Source organism: Octodon degus, unplaced genomic scaffold (assembly GCF_000260255.1).
Source record: "Octodon degus isolate 3935 unplaced genomic scaffold, OctDeg1.0 scaffold00118, whole genome shotgun sequence".
NCBI classification, from domain to species: Eukaryota; Metazoa; Chordata; class Mammalia; order Rodentia; family Octodontidae; genus Octodon; species Octodon degus.
In genome coordinates, this window is record NW_004524694.1 from 3,292,427 (window position 1) to 3,314,358 (window position 21,932).

The 21,932-nt window shown below is 43.9% G+C and overlaps 1 protein-coding gene across 1 annotated transcript in view; it reads right to left on the minus strand.

Moving 5' to 3' along the window:
- The window catches only part of Ywhaz (tyrosine 3-monooxygenase/tryptophan 5-monooxygenase activation protein zeta), a gene marked incomplete at its 3' end in the record, with an annotated part of 23,768 nt that extends 23,340 nt beyond the window's left edge, over positions 1-428 (minus strand). Inside the window, exon 1 of the mRNA XM_004640091.2 lies at positions 107-428. The remainder of the gene's footprint in view (positions 1-106) is intronic.
- Positions 429-21,932: the final 21,504 nt, after the last annotated feature.

Here is a 21,932-nt window from a genome sequence, read left to right on the forward strand (position 1 = left end):
GGCCGAGCGACCGCCGAAGGAGGTGCCGCCGCCGGGGGCGAGCGAGGCTGGGCGCGGGGGCCACGGCTCCCTCACGGTTGGAGGCCGGCGGCGGCCGGGACCTTACCTGTGTCTCGGGTGGGTGGCGGCGAACGGACGGGCGCAGCAGTCTCTGGGCGGTGGCGGCGAGGCTGAGACTCTGTCCCTGGATCTCGCTGCTCACAGGCTACAGCCGCTCCGCAGACACGGGGTTTCCTCCAATCACCAGCCCCGGCAGCAGGGGCACCACACGCACGATGACGTCAAACGCTGCTATAGCAACCGTTGATTGGTGCCCACAGCTCTAGGGGCGCCGCGCAACCGCTGCTCCCCAGCGCGCGCACCTAGCCCGCCCGCGCCTGAAGGGAACGGAGGAGCGCGCGTCACCACTCGCTACCCACGCCCCTTGCCACCCGCCTGCCTCAGCCCTCAACCTGGATGCGCGCTTCCGACTGCGCCCAGGGAGGTTGGGTGCTCCTTTCCGCTTCTGTCCCTCCCCCTCGCCGTCCCTCGGGTCCCCACACCCTTTTCACTCCGGCCAGCGCTGCCGGCTCACGCTTCCTCGGAGCCCGCGGGGAGGAAGCCACCCCACCCCCACCTCCGCTCTCGCTCGACTTTTGCGCCTGCGCAAGCCGCTGCCTCCCGCGGGGGCTCCGCTCAGTCACATCCGGGACCTTGCACATCCCCCCTCCCCTTAGCCGGTGCCCCGCCCTCGGGCTCCGCAGGAGAAACAGCCCCCGGCTCCTGGGGGGCGGGTGGTCTGGCAGCGGGACCTCCCGGGCATTGTGAGGCTGCTGGGTGACTGCGTGGTGCCTCTCGTCTGCCCGCGGCTTCACCTGCAGGGCGGGCGGCGGGGCAGGGATTGGCCTTAGACCGTTTAATGCTCAGAAACCGGAGCGAGGTGTGAGGCTCGCGGGTGTCCGAGTGACGTCGTGGCTTCGCGTTCCCGAGCTCGGCCAGGCCGCATCTCCCGGGGGCATCGCGATCTCTAAAAGTCGCGGGAGGAGTAGTATCTCGAGGGCTCAGCCTCGTCCTGGGGGGTCACTCCAAGACCTCACAGTGCAGTGACTTAAGACATAGAGATGACCTTTGCCTCTCCTCCAGGCGCGGGGCGTCGTCGTCCCCACGCCGCATGTGGGCAGGGGGCGGAAATTGCAGGTGCGGAGCCGGTTGCGCCTCCGCCCAGCGCGGAAGGAAGTTCGGGGAGGCGCGATCGGCTGCCCCTTCCTGCTTTGAAGGCGGAGCTGAGACGCGCGCTGGACCTGCAGAGTCCGGGGCAGAGAAGTCGGGGAAAGCTCAGAGCTCGCATTATCCTTGTGTAAACACCTTGATGTTTCCGGCACATCTTCCCTGAGCACCCTTCGGGAAACCTGCCCCAAAATGCATCTGACGGCCTCAGGAATTAAGCCTCACGTTTTCTAGAGGGTTCAGTTTCTCAGCAGAAGTCACAAAATGAATCCTCACCCGTCCCGATCTGTGTTTTTTACGTATGATGGATACAATGTCTGGACTGCTAGACAAATACTACTTTTTTTTTTTTTTTTTTTTTTGTCTGAAATGACAACTGGCTACATAGTATAGACCTACAGTTACGGTGACAAATTCGAATCAGTGTTTACTCCCTAAAGATTTCATTACAGGCCAAAAGGATGAATAAAGTTTTAAACATTGGAGATGGATATTTGTTTGGAATACTTAAACCTCATGCCTTTTTGTCTCAGAGAAACTTAAGGGATTTCTGTGCATAAATAAATTACAGGTTTATTTTGGAAAACAAGTTTTTACCTCACATTTTAAGGATCAAGGTCTTTTTAGTGAAACAGTGCTGGGCTTCACAAACAACATTTTCACAGAAAGTGTAAAGAGGCTATAGGGAAGCAGCGGTGTCAGGAAAGCCTGCAGGTTTTGAAGACAATAGCCTCTGGCAAAAACAGAATAAGAAATAGAACCTATGGACTTTAACCTTAGGGAAATTATCGGAGACTTTCATTTAGTAAGCTGACCTGTTTCGTTGTCTTCATTGCTCAACTCCTAACCGAGTGAAGTTGTTTAACCTCTATCTCAGTATCTGCAGTAATAAAACACTTGTAATAAAACTGCGTAGCTCATTAGCTGCTGTTGAGGATTACATAGACACAAATGTATTTCTTAAAAACATTGCTTGTACAGTCATTTAGCTATTTGTACATACGGAACACATGTCATGGATGTCTTCACAGTTCACAAGGTAGAGAAAATAGAACTTTCGACAATGTCTTTTAACAGGGTGGGTGCTAGAGCGCTTCGTATTATTTTGTTAGCACTAATGAGACCTCAGTGGCCAGATCCACTCCTGTGCACTTGGCTGCAATGATCTGTTCAGAGCTGTGCTGCATGTTAAAAGTGGAAAAGAATTCAAAAGTAGCTAATTTCATCACTCCAATCAGAAAAAACACCTCAAAGGAAGCACTCTCTTGATGCGGTTGTGTGATTTTTAAAGTGTGATCCCAATGCAGAATATAATCTCACATCAGCATTTCAATTGGAGGATAATTCAGCAAAGCACAGAGAGCTTTGCAGGTAAAAATTTATCTCCAGAAGGATGTGACCTGAGGTTACAGAAGTGGATACCTAATTCCCAATTCCATCAGATCCTGTCACTAAGTGATAATGTAAAGAAAGGGATACTCGAGTGCTGTGGATCTCACTTATCAGCTGCTGGAGTGACCTGGAGCTGGTGGCAGAGGCAGGCTAGCCATTCACCAAACCTGTTTTTATCCCATCATCACTGTAGCTGGACACAGTTGCTTAAGTTCTTCTGTAGTCAGTGGCTCTGTGACTTGAGCTCTAGCTAGTGGGTTGTGACCAAAGTGATGCGCTGCCCGCGAGAGAGCCTGTGTCCCTGAAAGCCTGTAGGCCTGCTGGGATCACACTGGCATTTACTGAAGGGTAACTTCTATCTTTAGACCAAGAAATTGGAGGTTTATCTCTTATGTCAGATAGCGCTATAATGTTAATGTCATAAGCAAACCCAAATCATGATAAAGCTTTTTAAAACTAAAAATAAGAAATAAAAGAAGAAAAAAGTGAGAGAATAAGGTGCTCTTGTGATAAAACACAGGAGAAGTATTCTGACCTAGTGACTGTAGAACCTCAGCCAAGGAATTTCCTCATGTCATCATGACTGGCCTCCATAGCTTCCAAACATCATTACTGTTTACTTGATACCACCCTCATTCCTATTGTCTAAAACTTTTTTTTTTAAGTTTTAATTCTATATCTATTAACTCTATATCCCAGCTGTTAGCCATATGTTCTATGATATTCTGGTCAAATTGAGTTTTCCATACTGATTTTATACAACAAAAACTAAGCCAAGTTGATCACGAGATTGTATTTCATATACCCTGGAAGCATATAGCCAGTACTCACTGGCCAGAAGATATGATGGTGGTTGGGATAAAGACGCGTGTGTGCATCAGCTCTTTTCTTACTGGGAGAGAATACCTGACAGTGATTGAGGTCCCAGTAGCCCCTCCAAGGGCACATCAGCCATTTAGCATATAAGGCCTTGGAGAAACATTTTGGATCCAAATTATAAGGAAGAGAATTCATGGTTGTTCCTTGCAGGCACTCACAGTCTAGGAGCAGAGATAGATGCTCCATGAATTACAGTGCAGCACAGTGAAGAACAAGCTGATGAAGGTGAGTTTTAAAAATTATTTATTTATTTATTTATTTGGTACAGGGTCTGGCTATGCAGCTTGGACTCATGGTGATCCTCCTGTCTCAGCCTCCCCAGCACTGGGATTATAGGCGTGTGCCACCATGCCTGGTTTCATGGCCCACATTGTGTGACCCACGTTTCAGGGCCAGCACGGCATGCAGTACTGGGGATTGAACTCAGGTCCTTGCACTTGCCAGGCAGACACTTAGACCGCTGAGCTATCTCCCCAGCCCAAGGTGAATTTGTTTTGAGAAAGCTGAGCTGTGATTACAACTATTCATAGAAAGGTAAGGAAATTGCCTCCCTGAAAGAGCTGATATTCATCATACAAATTCCTAATTCGATTATCACTACAATTAGTCCTGCTTTCCTGCTTCCAGTAGCATTTTAAAATTTTTCAATTTTTGGTTTCCTGACCTTACCTTATGCGTCACTGTTTGGTTCATGGCCTGTGTCTTCACATCCTGTTAAGGATGAAAACAGATACATTCTAAAGTCTTCTAGATCATTTTGTTATATGTGGTGAAAGGGAAAACAATGAATGTTTAAATTAAAAAAAAGTATTACAGTAAAAGACACATTGCTGGGCCGGGGATATACCCCAGCAGCATAAGGGCCTGCCTGGCAAGCTCAAGGTCCCAAGTTTGATCCCTAATACCACAAAAAAAATTTTTTTAAAAACCACATTGCTATTACTCTCCCTCAAAATAGCCCCCCTTGTACTTAGCTCTTCATTCTTTCCATTTTTTGAAGCAATCTTGAAGTTGTCTTTCTCAAGTGTTTTTAGTTATGCTGTGTGTCTACCTTGATGTACTGTATCAATTGGAAACATTTAACTTTTTTGAGGGGAAGGAGGGGACAGGGTCTCCTTATGCAGCCCAGGCTGGCTTTGAACACACAGTGATTCTCCCAGCCCAGCCTCCAGAGCACCAGGATTATGGGTACACACCACCACGCCCGGCTACGTTTACCTTTCATGGTCATTTTGACTTTGGAAAAGAGCCAGAAGTTGCACAGTGCCAGATCTGATAAGTAAGGTGGACGAGGACACTCTGTAGTGCTTTTACAAGCCGGTTTTTCTGTTGGTTGGTGCTTGGCAGCAATATTCACCATGTTTTTGATCGCACCCTGTAAGGACACCCAGGAAAGTGGATTTTCAGAACTGCTTCAAACAGTGACAAGACTTACGGGATAAATGAGTTTGAAGTCAGTATTTTCAGGGGGATTAGTGGCAGTGTTTCTTTTACTGTCATTTTTAAAGTTTAAGCGTTCACCCTATATTTTGATCACACCTCCTATGTGCTTTTCCTTGATGTTGTCAAACATGTATCCTTTCTGTTTCCTTTTGCTGTAGAAATTCTGGTAGTTCCTATACTGTAATAGTGATTGTTTTCTATTATATGCCATTGAGGGAAGTTCCAGATGGTGACATTTCCTGTCTCTCTTTCCTCTTGAAAACTGATAAATCTAAACTTGTAGAAGGGTGAAAATACATATCCCCTTGTCCGAACTTCGGAATCCAGCAGCTGTTTACGTTTATCACCTCATGAGTGACTGCCGTGACAAGATCTTCCCTGACCCCCCCTGTCCAGTTGTCTGCAGAGAGCATAATTTATGCTGTCAAGAATCACAAGCTATCTGCGCTTCTTTAATCAGCTCTGATAAATGGAAAAACCACAAACCTGAACACTGTCAGCTATCAGTGTGTTTCACACTGACCTTACCTGTAGCTCTCTGTTCTAGGGATCAAGCCATCACACTGGTAACCAGCCCTCTTTCGGACCTTGGTAACTCTGTTGTGAAGTTTGGATTTGTAAATAATAATAGTTTAACTCATTCCCATTGACTTGAACCAGCATGCATGACTGATTGCCCCTAGAGCAGCTCGTACCACCAGTGGTACTGACAGAGCTAATCACTTTTATCAGTCTTTTTGCTAATAAAATTAGTAAAAGGCTGCCCAGTGGGATAGTCATGCGTGTACTACTGGTGACTTAAGCCACCTAGCAGCAAGACATACAAATTATGGGGCCCTATTGTGAATGTTAAAAGGTTTGTTTTTTTTTGTTTTTTTGTGGTTTGAGACAGCTTTCATTATGTCACCCAGGTTGGTCTTAAACTTTTGGGCTCAAATGAACTTCCTGCCTCAGACTCTCACATATCTGGGACTTAAAACCTTAAACCAGAAATTCCCTTTTTTTTTTTTTTTTTTTTCAGAAGGAGGATATCCATCAAAGCGTTTCTTGAGCCCTCCTGTACAGTGAGTCAGTGGAGACACATTCCCAGACTCTTACAAATTGTTTACCCCCTCCCCATCCCAGTACTGAGGGCACACACAAAAGAGCTACATTCCTAGCCCGCAGAAAACATTTTTCCCCTACTTGTCTCACTAAGATGCTGGTGCTGGACTTGAACCTGTTAGCCTCCTGCCTTATGAATGTAACCAAGCCTGGCTATGGTTGACTCTCTGTGTTTCCAAAACTCATGCTATTTCAATGAGAAAGGAAAGGTCACAGCAAGTAGCTTGGTACCATATTTCCTTCTTAACCCATACGTCCCTGACATTTTTACTACCTTATAGTTTTACATTTAGTAATCAAAAATAAAGGCCTGAATTTGGTATTAAATGTTAGGAGCCACTTTTGAAAGTTATTATTGGACCAGAAATGGTGGTGTGGATTTGCTGTAGCAAAAAGTTTGCTTGATTTTTTTTTTTTTTAACCAGCTCAGCCTACCCTGAGGGCAGGGCGGGGCTGCTTGTGGTGCTGGGAATGGAACTCCAGTCCCCTGTGCCTGCCTAGGCTTGCCTAAGCAGGCACTTTAGACCGCTGAGCCATCTCGCCAACCCCAGTTTGCTTGCATTTAAAAATCATTTCTGTGGAGAGCGAATTAACCCCTATGAAAACATGACAGAAAGTGCTGGTGCCCTACGAGTAGTGCGGTGGGCCATCCATGGCAAGGCTGGCAGCGGGCAAGGGCTGCTGGGAGCACATCCTTTCCAAAGCGCACTCATTTACAATTCAGAAGTGCCAAGCTCACTGCTCAAGAGGCAGTCAGAGAGCAGTGGAGTAGAAAGGTCAGAAGACTGAGTCCCTTCTTGGCATGTATGTCGGTCCTGAATACTCAATGATAAACACCACCAACATTTGGTATTCATTAAGGGTTTAAATTAAGATGTACATATATCAGGAAAAAAATGTTTTATTTCCCCTTTGTAGCAAAACAGTCATCTGGAAAAGGAATCAGGCATAATGCGAATTTCTGGCCGTTTTCCTGGGACCTGATAGAACATTTTCCTTGGACCTAACAGCAGAATTTCTGTATTTTAGCATCCTAGGTCCTCCTTCAAGACCAACCTCTCACGTTGAAATTGTTTTTTAGGAGGAGTCCCCACTCTTTCTTAGCCATGAAATCCTCAGGGATAGGTGCATCCTTTCAATATTTCGGTGACCTGATAGGAAGCGTAAACCAAACCCACCACACAGAGCCGGATATGCTGCTTGTGGGCGAGTCGGATGTGGTGGCGCTGTGATCCACACTACATGGTTAAGGCCTCACTTACCTGGTACACTGCTTTGTTTTTCTTTTTTTGTTGTTTTGTTGTTTGTTTGTTTGTTTGTTTACCAGCTAAGCTAATCCTTTCTAACCTAGGCTTCAGGCCTGGCCAGTTTTTAAAAATGCGAGAACACTTTCCTTAATAAGTGACCGGTGAAAGCAAGAGTATTAAACCATCTCTGTAAACCGCCATTTGTCCGAAGACCTATCTAAGCCATCAATAATGGGAGGTCACCTTTCTTTTGTGACTTTCCTATTTTAGCGAGCCATGGTTTATGCATGCAAGCCACATAAATAATTGAAAATATTTCAGGTAGGCAGCTTCGGGAGATATGAGAGGTTAGGGCCTGGAGCAGGATGAAGGTCAGGCTTTGGCAAGCGCAATTGGCCCTCAGTTGCTGACAACGAAGGCCTGATTGTTTTATTGGAGTGAGTGGAGGGTCAGAGGACATGGAGCAGACGAGGCTGTTGGACATGACCCAAGAATAAACAGAGGACCAAATCCAGGTGAAGCACCGATACCCACTGCCCAGACACAGAGTGGAGAGCGCTGAGCCCTGACAGCCTCCTGACCTTCCCCAAACTCTTTATAGAAGGGCAAGAAAATAATTATAGGACCGGGGATTTGGAATGTCAGTGACATGTTTGGTGCCACCAGGGGTTGTTGTCATTGACTTTCAGGTGCTGAGACTGGAAAGGTGAAAGGGAAAAGACACTTCTGGACCACAGCGGAGTCATGATTTAGGAGGGGAAGCAGATATTGTCCTCTTTTTGTAGATAAATGTTAAAAGATTGGTTCAGTAGAAAAATAACAGATATGTAAGGTAAATGAACTTTAAGAGAAGAGAACAGCATTCTGGTGATTACTGACGATACTATGACTATTAGCGTATGAGTATTAGTATGAATAATACTACATGAATAAACAAAATTCATGTTCTAAGTACTCACCCAGAAATAGTAGGAAATATTTCTTGTTAAGAGTAGTTGAGTAAATTTTATTTATGTTTATTTCTTTGCCAAAAACTTGGGTCTAGCTTTGATTAGGAATGAAATGAGACAGTAAAAGGGAAAATGAGAAACAGACCTGGGTAATCTCTCTTTCCCTCCCCCCTCCCCCTCCTTCCCCCCCTCCTTTTCTCCATTACTCCCATCCTTTCTTTAGGTGCTAGGTGTTCGCACCCAGCGCCTTGTGCATAAAAGACAGACACTACCCCTGTTGTCTCTAGCAAATGACCCCCCTTGAGTTTTATTTGGAGGCTGAGCCTTGCTAGGTTACCCAGGCTGGCTTCACCTTCCTCCTGGGAATACACTTGTGCACCCAGAGGAACAGTTTTTCCTCTTAAGTACTTACTAGATTCAAGGGCCAAACTCAAGACATAAATTTAAAAGACATAAACTTAAAATTCAGGCACCATCGTCAAGGATATTTCTGAAAAATAACCAGTTAAAGTGTAACAACGAAACATGGTTTTCTGTTTTTGTCTTCTGCTTTTTAGGCAAGATCTTGCTATGTAAGCCAGGCTGGCCTCCGACTGCTGAATCTCTCGCTCAGCCTCCTGGGTGCTGATATCGTAGGCATGCAGCACTCTGCCTGGCTCAAATCCTAATATTTTGAAAGCCAAAATTTAATCCAAAGACCATTTCTATAAAAGTTTTTAAAAGAGATATTTAAAAATTCACACATCAATAAATTAGGTTTAAAAAACCGTTATTAATAGTGAGTTTTTTTCCTTCACAGTGTCTTAATAATTTAGCACCTAGCACAGTGTCTTGCAAAATATTTATGATTACTGAATAAATGTGAATCAGTGCACAAGCTTCATTTTTAAAGGAATGTCATATTTCTTATTAAGATGTATGGAGAAGATAGAGACCCGAAAACTTTTGAGTAAATGTAAATATGGCCTGTAGATATTTACAATTTTTTTCCCAATGTACTTGGTTTTCTTTTTTCTTAAGAATAGAATTTCTTCTTCCTCTTAGTTTTTGCTTTTCCTAATGGAATTTCATAGATGGAAATTCATAATGGAATTTCTTCTTCTTCTTTTTTTTTTCGCCAGCTCAGCCAGCCCTGAGGGTGGGGCTGGTGCAGCATGTGGTGCCGGGGAATTGAACCATGGCCCCCTGCACCTTCCTAAGCTTGCCTAAGCAGAGCTTTAGACTGCTGAGCTGTCTTGTTGGCCACCATAATGGAATTTCATATCAGTGAAATCACATGGTGTGTGGAAGGTTATGTCTGCCTTTTGTCAGCTAGTTCAGCAATACAGAGGAATCCCGGCAACCTGTTCCCAGCTTCCCCGATGGTGCTATCTTGCAGAAGCATAGTACCATACCACACGTGAGACCCAACCTCGATACTCTCAAGATGCGTAGACTTCCATCACCACAGGAATCTCTTGTACTTTTATAGCTACCTCTGGTCCTTCCTGCCTCTACCTTCTGCATATCCTTGCCAACTACTATTCCCCATTTTTATAGCTTTATCTTTTTAGGATAAAACTAAAATGAATGGAATCAGTGCATGGCTTTTCAGACATTGGCTTGCTTTGCTCCGTATCATTCTCTGCAGAGTCATCCAGGCATATTGTTTTCATCCATGCATATTTTGATTGTTATTTCCTTTGTTCTCTGAGTAGTGTTCCATGGAATGGCTGTATCTCAGTTCATTTAATCATTTACCATATGAAGAACATTTGCATTATTTCTACTTTGGGAATATTGCAATAAAATGGCAGTGAACATTTTGTACAGGTTTTCATCTAGAGATAGATGTGTTAGTCAGGTTTTCCAGAGCTGAGACACAATACCTGGCACCCACAACTTAAAGGAGATATTTAATTTGATTCCTGCTTTCCGGGGATGCAGTCCAGGGTGACTGGCTCCAGGGCAAGAATGTCATGGTGGGGGTGTGTAGGAAGCAAAGCTCTCCAACTTGCGGCTTCTGGGAAGCGGAAGGGGACAGCACCGGAGGAGGAGGTGAGGGAACAGAGAAAGATGCCAAGGACGCACCTCCAGGACCTACCCAGACACACCCACAAGGGTACTCCACCAGTTTCCAAGGGGAGTCAAGTTGACGCTATACATTTACTGCCACAATAGGTGAGATGAGGCCCAGGAGTGTGGTTGATCGTTGTTGGGTGATTGTGTTGAGTTGCCAAACTGTTTTCCAGAGAGATTGTACTGTTTTATGTTTTCACCAGAAATAGATGAATGATAATCCAGTTCTTTTTGCATCCTTACCGGCATTGGCTCTATCTATCTATCTATCTATCTATCTATCTATCTATCTATCTATCTATCTATTATCTATCTATCTATCTATCTATCTATCTATCTATCTATCTTTTTGAGAAAAGAGTCTTGCTCTGCACTTCATGCTGTCCTTAAAGTCGCTTTATTGCCAAGGCTGGCCTTGAACTCTAAGTGATCCTCCAGTCTCAGCCTCCCAAGTTCTGGGATTACAGGCATGTACCACTACTCCAGGCAGTTCCCCTCATTCCTTATTTTAACTAATCTCATAATTGGGTTGTGATAGTTCCTTGTGATTCTAATTTGCAGTTCCTGGTTAATCATGTATAACATCTCTTCATTTGCTTATTTGCCCTCCATAAATCCTGTTTGGTGAAATGTGTGTTTATGTCTTTTTTTAAAAAAATGTATTTGGTACGGAGTCTCACTCAGACTCATAGTGATCCTCTTATTTTCAGCCTCCCCAGCACTGGGATTACAGGCGTGCAGCACCATGCCCTGACTTGGTTGCCGCTCCTTGCACCTGAGGGAGGGGCCGGTACAGTATGTGGTACTGAGGATTGAACCCCAGTCCCTGTGCTTGCCTATGCAGGTGCTTAGTCCACTGAGCTATCTTGGTGGCCCTTGTTTATGTCTTTTTACCCACTTTCCAGCTGGATTTTTTTTTTTTAACTTCTGAGTTTTGAAAAGTCTTAATATATTTTAGGTACAAAACCTTTGTCAGATATCTGGTTTACAAATGTTCTCTCTTAGTCTGTAGCTTGAAAATTGTAGAGATACTATTATTAGATAAGAGTAGGAAGGGAATAAAGAAAGGGAAAAGCATAGAGATGTAAGGGAGAGCAATAAGGGATGGATAAGATAAAAATGTATGAAAAATACCACATTGAAACCCAATATTTTGAAAAATGATTAGGCACTAATAAAAATACATTAAAATACAAAAAAAGAATAAAGTGCCTGGCACTGCTTGGCTCAGTCAGTGAACAATAATTCTTCTCATATTTCAGCCTCCTTTGCTTATAACTTCAGCACTTAAGCATTAGAAATGTAACAACCAGCTGGGGAGATAGCTCAATGGAATAAGTGCTTGCCTGGCAAGGGCAAGGTCCTGAGTTTGATCCCTCGTACCACACACACACACACACACACACACAAAATGTAATAACTGTGATGGGATTTTTATTTCAAAGTTAGAATTTGTTATACATCTTTTCATTTATCGGACCCTTCCTGTAATCCAGGTTGTATGCAGATGCTTTCCATATGAACCTAACAGGATGGATTTCCTCACTCATATTGTGGAGAAAACACAGATGTGCAAAACTCAAGTAACCTGCTCAAGAATCTTCAGTTAGCAGAAGAGCAAAACTTGAATTCAAGCCAAAGCCAAACTCTGACACTGATGTTACAACCACCACCTCTCCTGTCTCTCACTTCTATTTAGCTCCGCTTGCCTCAAACCTTTCCTCAGTTGTGTTGTTTGCTATTATTATAATTATTCCGATGTCACTAACCTCAAACACTGGGATTTTAACAGGATAACCTGAAAAATATGTACTTTTAAAAACATATCCCAATTTTCTCCTACATGGGATCTAAAGCGGAGAATTTGATTTTGTCTATTCTGTTCTCTTCAGTTAAAAATTCCTAAGGATAAGGGCAGAGACTAGATATTGGTATTTGTTAGTAAAGCTCTGAGTATTAGTCAAAATAGTGAAAACCAATAAACAAATTGAAGTACTAGCCTTGCATCTTTTTATTTCGCCTTCTCTTTTCAACTTTGCGCCCTTTACATTTTTAATTTTCTTCTTCTTTTTTTTTTTTTAATGTATCTAGTACAGAGTCTACAGGGTCTTGCTACACAGATCGGCCTCGTAGTGATCCTCCTGTGTTCATCCTCCCAAGCTCTGGGATTACAGGCGCACACCACCATGCTCAGTCTAAGTTGCTGTCTCAGCATACCCTGGGGGTAGGGCTGGCACGGCACTTTGGGGATTGACCCTGGGTCCCTGCATCTGCCTAAGCAGATGCTTTAATTCTCTGATCTATCTGGACAGTCCTTTACAATTTTAATTTTCAAACTAAAATTTTGATTATTGTTTTAAAAAATCACAATCTCTTACAATGCAACCTCTTATTGGTTTCCTTTCTCTTTTTTATTTATGTATTTGGTGCTCACTTGAACCCAGGGCCTTTGGACTGAGATATATCCCCAGATCTTTTTATTTTTTAAATTTTGAGACAGGGTCTCGCTAAGTTGCCTAGGGTGGCTTTCAGCCCTGGGATCTTTGGGCTTTCAACCTCGAGATCTTCCAGTATCAGCCTGCTAGAATAGTGGACTCACAGCCTGCATCACAGTATCCAGATCCAAGTGCTTTTTTAGTGACTATTTCTCCTATTGATTTTAGTTGTTTGGGGAAAAAATGGAAAAAAGAACAGAAGAAAGAAAAGAAATAAGAAAAATTCCAATACTGACCCAAACTCTGGAGGTTGGTATGCATTTTTCATTTTTCTTGTAAGAGGATTATTCCAGTCCTGAGCACATGACTTGTGTTTGTCTTTCGGCCTCATCTCTCCAGTTGAAAGTCAGTGGGGATTCCTACCATCCCTGGGGGAATGAGGCAAGGCTTTATCAAATGTCAGCAGTCTTGACCAGTGGGCTGGGGGACAGGAGCCTCTGGCAGACTGGAGTCTCTGAGGGCAGGAACTGCGAAGGGGTTGAGTAGGAGAAGTTTATTCATGGGTAAGATCTGAAAAGAGAAGGGCGTGGGCTGGGCAGGGCTGGGTACACAGGCTGCAGAGCTGGGGAGCTGCCCTGAGCTGAGCTGAGCCTGTGAGGGGACCCACTTAGAGGTGAGCCTTGGCAGCTCCTCTGCTCAGCCATTGGGCAGGATCACCCCAAGAAGCACACAACCGCTATTGTCTTAGTCAGTTCCCAATGCTGGGATACCTCTCATCTCCAACTGAAGGAAGGGTGGCTTATTTTGGCATATGTTTTAGTCCATAGTTTGCTGGATTCAAGGCAAGGTCGTGTGGCAGAGGGGCCTGGTGCAGGAGCGCTGCTCACAGCATGGTGCACAGGAAGCAGAGAGACAGGGGAGGGGACAGGAGTTAGATCCTGCCTTCTAAGACACACCGCCAGTGATCCACCTCGACTGAGCAGACCCTGTTTCCTAACAGCAAGCCAGCCATAAGTCCCCATAATCCAATCAATCACTTTCCAAAAGCCCCACCTATGAGCTCATGAGGCTCTTGGGGGACATTTAATTATAAACCGTAACAACTATGGTTTAAATGCCTCCAGCAAAATTCACATTAAAGGTATCAAAAGGTGGCACTGCTACAAGGCAGTTGAGCTGTGGGCCATCAGTTATGGATGAATGGGTTACCTTGGAGAGCAGGTCTGTTATGAAAGCCAGTTTAGCTTTGTCTGTTGAGTGCATCCCCGTTGCCATATGAGACCCTGTGCTACCTTTGGGCTCTGTGAAGAGTTCCTTTTAGCAAAAAGACCCTCCTCAGATACAGCACCTCAACTTTAGACCTCTAGAATTGGCAGCAGAACCAATCCATATTCTTTATAAATGAACCAGCCTATGGGGTTAAATTGTAGCAACAGAAAGCTGTGTAAGGCCAGGACGTGGCTTGAAGGCTGAGGCGGAGCTGAGACTGAGGCCACCCACAGCTGCTGCTGGGAAGCAGACCCTGTGCGGAAGAGGCTCTGAGCAGTGGTGCCTGTGTCTTCCCCATGAAGGGAGGGGGAAAATCTGAGAAGTGAGAGGTGTCCTAGCGGAGTCACAGCAAGCTCCATGACTGGCAGATGTAGAAGGGGAGGTGGAAGATAACTCTTCTAACTAGGAGAGCACTGGTATTAGCCAATGCGGGTTGGTTAATAGAACCCCCTCTCACCGTGCTGGCAATTGCCTTTTGCTGAAAGTAGCCTGGTTACTTTTTGCACAAGTTGTCATGACTTACACCCTTTGTACTGAGGGATGAACCACCTTCCCAGCCACACCTGGTGAGGGCGGAAACAGCTTGATGTGAAACTGTCCCCTTCTGCCTGGGGATAAACCAACTCTGGAAGATTCAGATGCTAAAAAGAGACATTGCACAGGCTGTGCCCCAACGGACACTGCACTGGTTTTGTTCTTTTCTCTTGCTATGTTGGCCAGGTAACAGTGGGGACCCAGAAGCCCTGCCTGAGCCCAAAGCCACCATGTGTCCTTTGCTGTTTCCTGTGTCCTTTGGGTGCTCTGGATATGTCCCCTCCAACTTGAAGATGACAATGCTAGCATTTATTTGATCCTTGTAACAGTAAAGAGAAGATGAGGACTCGCTCGGACCACCTATGAGCTTCCCATTTTTCTCTGTGCGAGTAGCTTTGATAAGCTCTGCCCACGTGCCGCTCCCTCTGTGCCTCTGAGGTTATTTTTCCCACAGCAGGAGCTGACCTATCTGTAAATTTTGACCTTCAGGCTGACTTGTCTGCTGCCCTTCCACGGCACTCAGCAAACAAAACAAAAGCAAACAAATAAAAAAAATCTTCAGGCTCCACCACGTAACCCAAAGGGATTACTTTCTACATGATATTTTTCTGCATTACTTTGCTCCCTTGTGTTCAGGTCCAGCCTTCTCCCACTAACTCATTCATGTGTTCATCCACCTTTGTCCTCCTCGCCAGTGCCCTGTCCCCAAGTCATGCATCCTGCCTGGAGTCCAGATGCACTGAGCAGGCAAGGGCACTTCAGGCTCTTTGCGGTTTGTCCTACTCTTCACTATTAAGCACAGCTTCATGCTTGTTTTTACTCGTGTCACTCTAGAAGCCAGATGTGACATGTGTACAGTGTGAAGGATGGGGTAAGGATAAGACAGGATGGAGTAAAGGATGTTTTCTTGCTTGGCAGAGAATTCTTCAATTTTTTTTTTGAGCAAGACTATTGACTACAGGATCATCTTAGTATTTCTCCATAATGCATTTGAACTCTTTGCCTTGCAGTACTTGAATTTATACTTTGCTTTTCTTAAAAAGTAGTCATCAAAGGCCAGGGAGGTAGCTCAGTGCCTTAAGTGTGCACGAAAAGAGCAAGGTCCTGAGTTCTAACCCTAGTACCAAAAAAGAAAAGAAAAGAAGAAGAAAGAAAATGTAGCCATCAAGTTAAGTAGATGGAATATGCCAAGAAATACCTATTCTGTATAATTGTAGATGATGCATAGTGATAGTATTATTTTTTCTTATACAGTAATGCTACCACCTATCCAGAGGGAGTGCGCTTCAGGACTTCCAGTGGATGGCTAAAACCAAGAGTAGTACTGAACTCTGCATATATTATGTTTATCTATGCATACATATCTATGATGAAATTTAATTTATGTAGTAGGCACAGTAAGAGATTAGGAACAACAATAATAATATAAGCATTGTGATACCACAAACTGATCTTATAACTGATGTGGCCACTAAGTGACTAAAGGGTGGGTAGCAAATACTGCATGGAAACATGGAACAGAGATGATGACCGTCTAGGGAGGAAGGAGCAGATAGGACCGTAGTCCATCACACCCCTTAGTTTGGTGGTCAATTTAAAATTATAAATTATGTTCCATGTACTATTTTTAGGTCACTAATGACTGAGTAACTAAAACAATAGAAAGTGAAACTGTAGGTGGTGAGACTACTGTGTATGTCTGAAATACTTGGAAGACCTGAAGCAACACTGAAGCATAACTTAAAAGAGGCTCAGTGACTCTTAACATAAGAAGTGAGTATCTGAAACTATCTATAGCTTTATACTGTGCAAACAATAACAACAATGAACGTCAGTTTCGCACCAAAGGTAAACAAGGCAATGAAAATTCCTTCTGAGTGTGTGTAAGCTGTGTGTTTTTTTAAATGAATTTGGTACAGGGTCTCACTACGCAGCTTGGACTTGTAGTGATTGGCCTGTTTTCAGCCTCCCCAACGCTGGGGTTACAGGCATGTGCAACCAGCCAGGCTGGACGACCCGCTCAGTGGGGTGGGGGTGGGGGTGGGGGTGGAGAGGCCGGGGCCCGCTGGTGCTGCATGTGGGGTTGCCTAAGCAGGCGCTTGGTCCACCGAGCTATCTCAGTGGTCCCACATAAGCAATATTAAAGCAGGCTTTACTTGCCCCTGCTTGGGAGAGGAGGAAAAGGATCGTGTTTTTCTTCCCATTTTTATTTAAGTAGTTATTATTTTCATATGATTTAGAAATCAAAAGGCATAATGACAAGTCCATTCCCCAGAAATGACCATGTAAGCACAGCCAACGATTTTTGACAAAGGAGCAGAGGTGGTCGAGTACAGACAAGACAGTCTTTTCAACAAATGGACATCCACATGCAACAACAACAAAAAATCTAGACCCAGACTTTCATGTTTCATAAAAGATAATTCAAAATGTATCACAGGGCTGACGAGATAGCTCAGCGGATTAAGCACCTGCTTTGGCAAGCGCAGTGACCAGGGTTCAATTCCTCATCTCACATGCCGTGCTGGCCCCGCCCCTGGGGTGTGCTGAGCCAGCAACAGAGTCCGGGCATAGTGGTGCACACCTGTAATCCCAGCACTACGGAGGCTGAAAACAGGAGGATCACTAAGAGTCCAAGCTGCATAGTAGATTCTGTACCAAATACATTAAAAGAAAGAAAGAAAGAGAAAGAGAGAGAGAGAGAGAGAGAGAGAGAGAGAGAGAGAGAGAGAGAGAAAAGAAAGAATACAAAATGCATCACAGCCTTAAGTAAAAGATACAGACCAGGGATTTAGCTCATTGGCTCAGCACCTGCCCGGCAAGTGCAAGGTCCTTAGTTTGATTTCTGGTAAAAACAACAAAGACTTTCATTATTGTATACACCCGTCAAAAAAAAAAAAAAAAAAAAAAAAAGATGTAAAAACTCTAAAAACAACATAGAGGATGATATTGATGAGTTTCAGTAGTAGTCACATACCTCATGCACTCATAGGTGGGGCTTGGTGGAGGGGACTGGATCACAGGAGTGTGTGATACTCGTCAGCGGATTGGTCTCCTGAGAGTTTATAGCTAACGGTGCAGCTAGGAGAGGCCTGGCTGGCGGAGGTGGCTCACTCGGGGCGTGGCCTGGAGAGGTCTCTCTCCCTCCCTATCCCCTGCCCTTTAGAGGTTGTGCTGCTTAGCCTCCAACCTCCTCTGCCAGGCTGCCCTGCGCCCAGCCAGCTGAGTGTGCACTGAAACGTGCAAACTTTTCCAAAACCTTTCCTCATTTAAGTCGTAGGTGTCAGGTATTGTGTTCTAGCAGTGAGAAAGTAGCTAAGACAGACAGGGTCTTGCTAGGTTGCCCAGGCTGGTCTCACTCTTGGATCCTCCTTCCTTAGTCTTCAAAGTAGTTGGAATTACAGGCATGCATGCCAAAAGGCCCTGGCACAAAGACTTGTCAGAAGTAATGGAAGACACAATCTTTGAAGAAAGAATTGATAAACTGGGCTTTGTTAAAATAACTTTTTTTTTGTTTTCTTCTGTGAAAGACATTGTCAAGGGAATCAAAAGATAAGCCACAGACAGGGGAAACAATAATTATATTAAAAAATCTGAATGGTCTGTTATCCAAATTGTACAAAGCATTTTAAAAACTCTAGGTAAGAAAACAACCAAACTAATTTAATGGGTGCAGGGGTTCATGCCTGAGCTTCTTAGCACTTAGGAGTTTGAGGTATGAGGACTGCAAGTTCGAGGTCAGTTTAGGCAAATTAGAGATCCTGTCTCAAAATAAAATATCAAAAAGGTGTGGGAATGTAACTCCTTGAGTTCAATCCCCAGCACCGTTTTGGAAAAAGCCAAAGACCTTAGCAGACACTTTTTGAAAGAAAATCTCAATGGCAAATAAGCATCTGAAGAGATCCTCACATCACGTATCATCAGGAAAATGTAAATTAAAACGTCAGTGAGAGGTCATGGCACATCTATTAAAATGGCTAAAATCCAGAACCTTGGAAAGCCACAATGACAAAGAGGATACAGGGCATCAGGACACCCATTTATTACTGACAGAAATGCAAAATGGTGCGGCCATTTCTGCAGAGAGTTTGACGGTGTGTTTTGTTTTGTTTTGTTTTTTACAAAACTAAACCTAGTCTTACCCTGTAAAAGCTGGCAATCACACTCTGATATTTACCAAAGGAGTTGAAAATGTATGACCATACAAAAACCTGCACATAGATATTTATAGTAGATTTATTCATAGTTTCCAAACTTGGAAGCAACCAAGAGTTACTTCCGTAGGTAAATTAACAAATAATATGTGACACGTCCAAACATGGGATATTATTCAGTGCTAAGAAATAAAGGAACTATCAAGGCTTGCAGAGAAATAGAAGAAACTTAATGTCACTACTGAGTGAAAGACGTCCATAAGAAAGGCTGCATATCATATGATTCTAACTATATGATGTTCCGGAAAAGGCAAGACTGGAAATTATAAAATCAGCAGGGGCCAGGGATTAGGAAAGGCGAATAGTATGTGGAGCACAGGGAATTTTTAGGGCAGCAAAACTGCTCTGTAGGATATTGTGCTGGTGGGGATACATAGATACATACATGTATTAGACAGTATTCTGATCACAGGAAACACCCAACACCCATACCCACAATTTAAACAAAGAGAGGCTTAATTTGCTCACCAGTCCAGGCCTGGTTGGCTCTAAGGCAGAGACATCATGATTGGAGGAGGTGATGGAGCAAAGCTGCTTTGCTCATGGGCCCAGAAGAGTGCCAGAGGAAAGGCTGAGGGGCCAGACAAAAGACCCCAAAGCCATGCCTCCAAGACAGGCAGATACACCTGGAAGTGCATTCCATCTATCCCTGCGGCAGAGCCCAAAAACCAACCAAGCTGAAACTCTGGCCTAATCATCACAAACATTATACTGGACATTTGTTAAAATTCATAGAATGCACAAGACCAAGAATGAACCCTAAAACACACTATGGACTTTAGGCAGTAATGATGTGCCAGCATAGGGTCTTCAAGTTAGGCTCATCAGTCTCCTACTTGGTGGGAGAAGTCGGTAAGGAGGTGACAGGAGACATATGGGAAATTTCTGTGACCTTTTCCTAATCTTACTGTGGACATAAAACTATACTAAGGAATAAAGCACATCGCCCCCAATGAAGTCTCCCTCTCATCCTTGACACATTGAGGGTTCCTTTCATTTGACCCCTCCCTGTCCACCATCCATCACTTCCATTCTTTTGGTCTTTTGACAGACCAAGGTGCCATTCCCAGGCGCAAGGACACTGCAGACAATAAAGCAAAATCCAGATCCTTCTGGAATGGACCCTGCACCAAGGCAGAAGCAGACAGCAGGGAGACGCTGCATTCAGGCTCTCATGGCTCACAGTGGCTTCCCCTAGGATTTCTCAGCTGTCTGACGGTGCAGAAGCAATACTCATCAAGCAAAAATATTTATAGTAGCTTTATTCATAATTCACACGTTGAATTTCAGTCTTTTCCTGGGCCAGCAATTTGTGGTCTGATTCTCTCTCATGATCTTGTGCAGCCACGAGACCACCGGGGAGCAGCTGATGTTCAGCAGGGTGCTGGGTTGCTCAGCTGGAACTGGGTAGACCACATGCATCTCCGACTACAGTGTTTTCAGTTACAGGGAGACGCAACCCCACTGTAGGCGGAGGCCCATCTGTATATGATCTAGCTGACAGTGTAAGTGACATGGGAGACAAGGAGTACCAGGTCAGGGGGTCCTATTTTCAAGATTGATCTTGGAAGTCTTTTGTGATGAAGAGATATTTGAGTGGATACCTTGACAAACTACGGAAGCAAGCTGTATGGCTCTCTTGAGAAAGCTTTCAGGACAGAGAAGAGAGAAGACGGCAACCACATTCTGGGCAGACTCGTTTCTTGGCCTGCTTCACGGCCAGAGTAACTTCTGTTCCTTTTCCAAAGAAAGACTAGTGGGAGAAATTGCCTTCTTACCGTGTTATTTCAGACATGTCGATGGGCCACTTGTGGCCCTGTAAAGCTACGAATGTGGCCCCAAAAGATTGGAAGGAATTCAGAATCGGATTTGATTTTTTTGGTATATTTTCAATTCTACTTTCAATCAACATAAATACATCACTTGTAAATTTTCAAATGCAATGCACAGAGTCATAATCTTTCACCTCAATGAAAAATACGATCCTTACAGGCTTTTTCATAAAACTTGTCTTCTCAGAGAAAATATCCCTTGCTTTTTGGCAGGATGTACATTTGTGAACAACTTTTTCAAGGATGAAGCATGTCAAGAATAAATTTAGGCTCAAACTTTCTGCCAGGCACCTGGAGAATTGGAAATCACAACCACTTCCACTGACCCAGAAGTGAATGAGTTAGTTTTACAAAACAAGGTCAAATACCACACTAATTTATGTTTATGTTGTTTTCTTTTTTAGTATTATAATAAAATATTATAAACACTTTTGTTACTTATATATATTAGCTACATTTTAAATTTTTTATGTGGCTCAAGATGATTTCTTTTCAGTCAGTATGACCCAAACAAGCCTAAAGTTGTACATCCATTACATCCAGAGGTTAACTGGTTGTTGTTGTTGTTATTTACTGAGAAAAAAAAGTATATATTTAGAATTAGACAGCTGGGCTCAGTTTAGATGATCCCAATTTTGTCAGCAATGTCCAATGCATCATAATCAGGAGCCAGTTGAACATATGCCTTCTTCTCTCCATCAGGCCTGATTAGGGTATTGACCTTGGCAACATCGATGTCATAGAGCTTCTTCACAGTTTGCTTGATTTGGTGCTTATTGGCTTTGACATCCACAATGAACATGAGTGTGTTGCTCTCCTCAATGTTTTTCATGGCTGACTCTGTGGTCAGGGGGAACTTGATGATGGCATAGTTCTCAAGCTTATTTGTGCTGGGGGCGTTCTTCTGGGGGTATTTGGGCTGCCTCTGGAGCCGCAGTGTCTTGGGATGGTGGAAGGTGGGCAACATTCGGATCTTCTTCTCTTTGTGGCTGAGGATGCCTTTTAGCCTGGCCTTCTTGGCCTTCATAGCTTTTGCTTTGGCTTCAGCTTTGGGAGGGCAGGGGCTTCCTTCTTCGTCTTTGGCGCCATCTTGGTTAAAAAAAAAGCCACAGGTTAACTTTGAATTGTTCATAATGTCATAAAGATATTAGAATGTCATATTTCTTTATACTTAATAACTATAGATTATAATTTACTTATAAGGCAGGATTATTTTATGTATAGGTGTGATTTCACAACAAAATACATTTTGAAAAATAATTTTTTTATTGATTAGATTTTTGTAGTTAAAATATTTTGAAAACCTTACAAAATTTTGTACCAATTTTGGATCCAATCAATATTGTAAATACTTACATTTTTCTCTTCA